Source organism: Clinocottus analis, unplaced genomic scaffold (assembly GCF_023055335.1).
Source record: "Clinocottus analis isolate CAN_PGR_092001 unplaced genomic scaffold, fCliAna1.0.p SCAF_3, whole genome shotgun sequence".
NCBI classification, from domain to species: Eukaryota; Metazoa; Chordata; class Actinopteri; order Perciformes; family Cottidae; genus Clinocottus; species Clinocottus analis.
In genome coordinates this window covers 24070667-24079012 of record NW_027176042.1, presented here as the reverse complement: position 1 = coordinate 24079012, position 8346 = coordinate 24070667, and the positions used below count along the sequence as shown (strand labels likewise).

The following is an 8346-nucleotide window of genomic DNA, read 5'->3' as shown; positions in this document are numbered from 1 at the left end:
TTAGTGGACTGCGGATGCCGCCGCCATCTTTGTTATTGGCGGGCGCCATCTTGAGCTGAGAACCACGGAACATTAAATCATACAGAGCTTTTTATGAAGACAAAAAATGTGTACGGGTTAAAGTCGTCATATGGAAACACAGCTAAACACCCCCTGGTGGTCAGGAGAGAGAATGCAGCTTTAACACATGAAGCATAGACTTCTATACAACCAGAGGAGTCGCCCCCCTGGTGGTCAGGAGAGAGAATGCAGCTTTAACACATGAAGCATAGACTTCTATACAACCAGAGGAGTCGCCCCCTGGTGGTCAGGAGAGAGAATTCAGCTTTAACACATGAAGCACAGACTTCTATACAACCAGAGGAGTTGCCCCCTGGTGGTCAGGAGAGAGAATGCAGCTTTAACACATGAAGCATAGACTTCTATACAACCAGAGGAGTCGCCCCCTGGTGGTCAGGAGAGAGAATGCAGCTTTAACACATGAAGCATAGACTTCTATACAACCAGAAGAGTCGCCCCCTGGTGGTCAGGAGATAATGCAGCTTTAACACATGAAGGACAGACTTCTATACAACCTCATGTTTACAATGATTTGAAATGGCCTTGAGCTCCACATGGTGAGTTGTTGTTGTCCCCGTTCCAGTTAGCCTGAAGCTAAAAGCCCTTCATATTTATCAGACACCCGTAACGCAGGACAACAGGGTTTCAATTAGAGCAGACCACCTGCTGTGTCCTTCACTTCTTTATAATCAGCGCCTCCGTCACGGAGCAGACGGCGACATGAAAGAATGTCAAAGCTCCGGTTTGCAAAAAGGACTCAGAGGTTCAGAGTCTGAGCAGGAAGCTCCTACGATGCTTCAGTTTGACAAAGAGATGACGAACACTTGTGCTGCAGGGACACCGGCCCTTCATAAAGTTTTTAACAAAGACGTTCAACGGGCAGCAGAACGCTGAACCCATGACCTCCAGCGTGCAACAGAACTATCCACTCCACTGAATCCCTTTTAATACGCAACAGTTATCACTGTGCGAGTGGATTTTCCACGCCCCTGAACCTGCATGTTTCATAGCGCTCAGTCAGACTCGGCACTGATGAGCTCCAACGCGCCGTCGGAGCGTAGCGGCGCTCGGCATCACCGCGGAGGAGCTCGGGAATTATTTATTCATTTCATTTTTTCCCTGTTTCTATCAAACACGGCAGCCCGAACGCCCGCAGTCCAACAACGCCGAGTCCAGAGGGAGAACGAAACAACGTGGCGCCGCTCCAAATGTGGAAATGTCGCAGAAAAAAATTAATATGAAGCGAATCCGGAGAGTTTCAATCAGCTGGTTTGGAGCCAATGAACTTGGCTACAATGTCGTTCGGTTAGAAGTTAGAGCGAGAGGCTCCAGGGTTGGAATCTGCCAATAAAGAAGAGCAGAAGAAGAAGAACTACAGGAACTAGAAGAAGAAGAAGAAGAAGAAGAAGAAGAAGAAGAAGAAGAAGAAGAAGAAGAAGAAGGAAGTAGGAAAGAAGGAAAAGAGAAACCATAGAGACTTCGACCAGCCGATAAACTGAACGTTCGATGTGTCAGAATATGTAAATGAGGGGCAGAATATGTAAATGAGGGGCAAATATGTAAATGAGGAGTTTCCGTAATCCGTTGGTGGCGTTCTCAAAAGGCCAAAACTTTCTCTAACGCTCGTCTGATGTGATAATGAATCACAACTCACTTCCTGGTTCCTCATCAGGTCTCTGCTCCCTGAGAGGAGGAAGACTTCCCTTCAGACATCTCATGACTTCACTCACATTTTACACAGCATGTGGGTCAGTCAGTCAGTTTGAAGGACACACACACACACACACACACACACACACACACACACACACACACAGATCCTCACAAGGAAGTTTTTTTCTTTTCTCTCGACAACAATCACATCACTAAAGTTACAAAGTTGAAGGAGAAATAAGTTATGAACATGTTTATTACAGTCGTTTATTCTTGACTCTGTCCGGTTGAACATGTTGGCACACGAGTGAAGGAAGTCTTTTTTTCCCTACACTTTACCGAGGCACCTAAACGCACCTCTGTCCACTCAGCTGGAACTATGAAAATTCATCAGTCAACATATCAAACAGCGACGCCCCTTCTGCCTTCTGCAGCCATCTTAATCTATGATCGGTCTCAACAACTGCGATCCAATGCCAAAACTAATCTTTAAATAGTGATAAATCATTCAGAGGCATGATGACATCATGTCAGGTGATGACATCATGCCATGATGTCATGTCAGCCTGCTGTGAGGTTCAGATCTGCATCAACGTGCCAGCTCCTCCTGGTCTGCTTCAGGAGGACTGACAGCAAAACAGGCTGATGAAGTGTGTGTGTGTGTGTGTGTGTGTGTGTGTGTGTGTGTGTGTGTGTGTGTGTGTGTGTGTGTGTGTGATGTGGCGGTAAATACACTTTCCCACGCACTGACCGAGATTCATAACTGACAAAACAGTCCCAACATCAGCAGCAGCTCCATGGATGAAGATGACCATCACCTTCATCATCATCATCACCTTCCTCATCCTCATCCTCGCAGGATGATGGCACGCTGCATGCGCAACATTCAAGTTCAAGAGGAATGTAGTAAATCCCGTTTGGCTCAATCTTTTAAAGAACAGAAGAAGAAGAAGAAGAAGAAGAAAAAAAAAATCGGAACTAGAAGAATGAGATCAAAGAGATCAAACAGAAGAATGAGATGTAGGAAAATCAAAATGAATCTTGTGAGATCTGAGAAGACATATTTAGAGAATTAGAAAGAGTAAAAAAAACAGCCAGAAAATATCAGACAAAGAGCTGAAAATAAAAGAAAGCCAGAGGCTGCAGCAGCAACAAGCAGCGGGTGAAAGCTCCGGTAAAGACTCGCAGCGTCACAGAGAAATCCAACCAGCTGCTGAAATTCAGTGCAAAAAAAAAACAAAACAAAACAAGAGGCGGAAACAAAAGCAGCAGCAAAGAAAGAACGAGGCAAAGAAAAGAGGAAAGAGAGAGAGAGAGAAGTGACCTACCGAACGCAGGAGGCAAAAACGCCGAAAGAGGCTGCAGCGACACGCGGAGCGGGCGGAGGCAGAGCGCTCGGTTACCGGACTGGAGCTCCGACTGCGCGCCGGCCGGCGGGGCGGTGTTTACCAGCAGCTTGAGCGCACGACTGGAGCGAACCACTGCGCGGTGGAGGGAGGGGGGTAGAAGAGGGTGGGGGGTAATTTGGCACCGGGCAAAAAGAGATAGCTCACGCAGAGAGACAGGAAAAAAAAGGCTTTTAAAGGGATATCACATCCCAAAAAAATAAATAAATGAATTCATTAAACAAGCGTGACTGCAGTTACACTCACGTGCACAACTCTGTGGAGTCAAACTAGACTGATTGTGTGTGTCAGGAGAGAGAATGCAGCTTTAACACATGAAGCATAGACTTCTATACAACCAGAGGAGTCGCCCCCTGGTGGTCAGGAGAGAGAATGCAGCTTTAACACATGACGCATAGACTTCTATACAACCAGAGGAGTCGCCCCCTGGTGGTCAGGAGAGAAAATGCAGCTTCAACACATGAAGCATAGACTTTTATACAACCAGAGGAGTTGCCCCCTGGTGGTCAGGAGAGAGAATGCAGCTTTAACACATGAAGCATATACTTCTATACAACCAGAGGAGTCGCCCCCTGGTGGTCAGGAAAGAGAACACAGCTTCAACACATGAATCATAGACTTCTATACAACCAGAGGAGTCGCTCCCTGGTGGTCAGGAGAGAGAATGCAGCTTTAACACATGACGCATAGACTTCTATACAACCAGAGGCGTTGTCCCCTGGTGGTCAGGAGAGAGAATGCAGCTTTCACAAGTGAAGCATAGACTTCTATACAACCAGAGGAGTTGCCCCCTGGTGGTCAGGAGAGAGAATGCAGCTTTCACAAGTGAAGCATAGACTTCTATACAACCAGAGGAGTTGCCCCCTGGTGGTCAGGAGAGAGAATGCAGCTTTCACAAGTGAAGCATAGACTTCTATACAACCAGAGGAGTCACCCCCTGGTGGTCAGGAGAGAGAATGCAGCTTTAATACATGACGCATAGACTTCTATACAACCAGAGGAGTCGCCCCCTGGTGGTCAGGAGAGAGAATGCAGCTTTAATACATGACGCATAGACTTCTATACAACCAGAGGAGTCGCCCCCTGGTGGTCAGGGGAGAGAATGCAGCTTTAACACATGAAGCATAGACTTCTATACAACCAAAGGAGTCGCCCCCTGGTGGTCAGGAGAGAGAATGCAGCTTTCACAAGTGAAGCATAGACTTCTATACAACCAGAGGAGTTGCCCCCTGGTGGTCAGGAGAGAGAATGCAGCTTTCACAAGTGAAGCATAGACTTCTATACAACCAGAGGAGTCACCCCCTGGTGGTCAGGAGAGAGAATGCAGCTTTAATACATGACGCATAGACTTCTATACAACCAGAGGAGTCGCCCCCTGGTGGTCAGGAGAGAGAATGCAGCTTTAATACATGACGCATAGACTTCTATACAACCAGAGGAGTCGCCCCCTGGTGGTCAGGAGAGAGAATGCAGCTTTAACACATGACGCATAGACTTCTTTACAACCAGAGGAGTTGCCCCCTGGTGGTCAGGAGAGAAAATGCAGCTTTAACACATGAAGCATATACTTCTATACAACCACAGGAGCGGCCCCCTAGTGGTCAGGCAAGAGAATGCAGCTTTAACACGTGAAGCATGGACTTCTATACAACCAGAGGAGTCGCCCCCTGGTGGTCAGGAGAGAGAATGCAGCTTTAACACATGACGCATAGACTTCTATACAACCAGAGGAGTCGCCCCCTGGTGGTCAGGAGAGAGAATGCAGCTTTAACACATGACGCATAGACTTCTATACAACCAGAGGAGTCGCCCCCTGGTGGTCAGGAGAGAGAATGCAGCTTTAACACATGACGCATATACTTCTATACAACCAGAGGAGTTGCCCGCTGGTGGTCAGACGAGAGAATGCAGCTTTAACACATGAAGCATAGACTTCTATACAACCAAATTCACCCCAGTCAGTAGCGAGGAGGTAGGAGTAGGTTTTAAGACACTTCAGCATCGGCTTCACTTGGCAGAACAGGAGTTTGCCGCCTGGTAAGAACCCAAAACAGACAGATTTTCCAGTGATTTTATTGCAATATCCTGATTTAAAAGGATGCAGAAATAACTCCTCTTGTATTCAAGTACGTAGTCCACAGATAATCTTCCTGTCAGTATATTATATACAACCAGTTACAATCCCATTACTCTCTGGGTCCTTCCTTGTGCTTCCAGCTCTATGAATAATGCAAAAGATGCAGAGCTATGAGCAGCTTTGGAAACGTTGTCTTTTTGTTTTCATGGGTTCGGAGAGGTGCCCGTTGATCTTTGTTCTAGATATTTGGGGGGAAACCTATAGAGGTAGATTTGTGTATTTTTTACCTGAGCAAATTTCTTGTTTGTAAGTCAATCATATCAAAAATCTTTGCTCTCAATTAGAAAAAAATCTGCTCTCGAAATACATTTTTAAAAAATTGCCAAAAAAAAAAGTGCCATTCAAAAATATTTGCTCTAAAAAAAAAATCGAAAAAAAAATACAATCTCACAAACTTGCGCAGGTTTTTTTTAGAGTAAAGATTTTTGAACTTTTTTTTTGCTGGGTTTTTTTTTTTGAGAGCAAAGATTTTAGATTTTTTTTTTTGAGAGCATTTTTTTTGCAACCTTTTTTTGAGAGCATTTTAAAAAAAAACTTTTTTTTAAATCAATCAACCGTTTAGCACCAAGGGTGTGGAGCGCTACTCTCTAAGCCCCTCCCACTTTTAACAGGTCCAATCAAATGCAGAGAATGTAATAATTTATATACATAATTAATTCCCTCCTGTAACTGTACGAATTCTCGTACGTCTCCGGTACAGAAACTGAAGACGCTCTACGAGAAACATCCTGTCACTGGGACTTTGAAGCAGTTTCGAATTTGAGGAATTAATCTGAAAGATTCCAGCGATTCCCGACGGCGCGTCATCGAAGGGGATTCTCGAGGGAGTCGCTGTAACTCCGTGGAGGAAACTTTCTGTCGGATGTGTGCGCGTGCCGGTGTAGAGCGGCTTCTTTTTGATCGGGTGGAGGGTGAGGCGGAGGCAACGGAGTCAGACGAGAGGGAGGGTGTGCTGACGAGAAGAAATTATTCCAGATAATCAAAATAAAAAAGCACGGAAAAAAAAACAGGAAAATACGGCTAACGTCACTGTCAACCCGCAACACATGAGAGGTACGTTTAATACCTACAAATGTCCTGAGACTGTACAGGTAAAAAGTGTTTAAGTTCTAAATGCAACACATAAGCCACAGGAAACAAAACTAATAAAACAAACGCACACTACAATTTCTGTTTTGTTGAGTCGAGGCGCCGTCTACGTCTCATTGCGCAACCCCGCGTTCCCCTTCACCTTTGAACCGCAGACATAAAAAAACAGAAGGGCATTGAACAGTTGGTAGTGGTCATGTGACCAGCTCCAGCTCGTCTTTAGTCGTCATAGTTGTGGCCCACACCCTCGACATCGAGCCACCATTTTTTACTTTTTCGTCTCTGGTTGATGCTCGAGCAGCAAGGCGACGGAGACGGAGAAGACAAGATGGACGCCGCTGCAGGCTTTTGTACCGCACACTGCTAGTTTGGATATTAGTACTGTTAAATTACTCATGAACCTCACCTCATTGAGTCCACGACTTGGCATAAGATGGTTTATACAGGGGTTAGCACACTAAAACGGTCGCAATTGAAATGGTATCAAAATGGCCGCCGCTCTGGCCTTGCTGCTTCGTTGAAGAATGTCCGCTTTAGTGCTATTCTATTTATTTTTTTTGTGCTCAATGGTTGGACAGCTTGGGACAATAAAAGCTGTACCTTTGCAACCATAATAATGATAACTCATAATCTGATAATACTAAATAGGTTCGTCACATGAACACAATGTGAACGTTGTGTCCGATGCATTAAAATACGAAATAGGGATTTGATAAAATACATAAAGCCAGGGTCCTTTAATCTCTACATGTCTCGAAGCATGAACCAGTTTTCCTAGATCAAAGCCACCAGACGTAATAATTGAATAAACAAAGCAGAGGAGGAAGAATGAGGGATAACAACCAATACAGGAAGCGTCCTGCGAGCTCGTCTTGATACCGAGGTTTACCTCGCGCAGCCCTCTGTGCAGACACTTTATGAACTCGGAGCTTCGAGTTGTTTGTTTTCTCGACGTCGGTGGAGTTTGAAACCTTCATCTCTGAAAACAGTTCACAGGGAGACACGAGAGGCGTGCGACGACAGGAAAGAGCGAGGCTATTTATTTTGTTGTGCCGCTTGTTTCTCGGCGTTCTCTTTTCCAAGGGCAGAAAAAGGCAACAAAGAGAGAGAGAGAGAGAGAGAGAGAGAGAGAGAGAGAGAGAGAGAGAGAGAGAGAGAGAGTCAGACGGAGAACAGAAACAAATCCCTCGTGGTTTTCAGGTTCTTGTAGAGAATAAAAGCTATAATTGGACTGTGGGAACATGGTGATAAGATCCAGGTTTAATGACGTTAACCCGCGTTGTGTCCTGTGTGAAACTACAAGTTGTATTTTACTTTGATCCTGTAACTTAAATATAACATAACAGTTTACTGAACTGAACTAGGTAACCATAACCCTCAAGTAGTTAACAAAGTTCATGTGTGAGATTTTAACCAGGGAGAGTTCAATGAGCAGTCACAGGCCTTACAACAGTACATATGATCAATAAACATACAAAATGATTCTGAATATAACAGTGAATCAGTAACTGATTAAGAGTAAATAAGTTTTTCTTCCAACAGTAACGTAAAGATGTAATATATTTACAAGATTGGAAGCACCTTCCAACAGGCTATGCTGGCAGCTAGAAGCTAATGCTTTGAACGCAGCTAACGTTAACATAGCTAACGTTGTTAACACAGCTAATGTTGTTAACACAGCTAACGTTGTTGACACAGCTAACATTGTGAACGCAGCTAATGTTAACATAGCTAATGTTGTTAACACAGCTAACGTTGTTGACACAGCTAATGTTGTCGACACAGCTAACGTTGTTGACACAGCTAACGTTGTTGACACAACTAGTGTTGTTGACACAGCTAGCGTTGTTGACACAGCTAACGTTGTTGACACAGCTAGCGTCATTGACACAGCTAACGTTGTTGGCACAGCTAACATTGTTGACACAGCTAGCGTCATTGACACAGCTAACGTTGTTGGCACAGCTAACGTTGTTGACACAGCTAGTGTTGTTGACACAG

General features: G+C 44.8%; 1 protein-coding gene across 1 annotated transcript in view; it reads right to left on the bottom strand.

Annotated features, from left to right (window-relative positions):
- Nucleotides 1–3059, bottom strand: part of raly (RALY heterogeneous nuclear ribonucleoprotein) — a 100841-nt gene extending 97782 nt beyond the window's left edge. Inside the window, exon 1 of the mRNA XM_068595181.1 lies at nucleotides 3042–3059. The gene's annotated coding sequence lies outside the window, so the exon portion shown is untranslated. The remainder of the gene's footprint in view (nucleotides 1–3041) is intronic.
- Between the last annotated feature and the right edge of the window lie 5287 nt (nucleotides 3060–8346).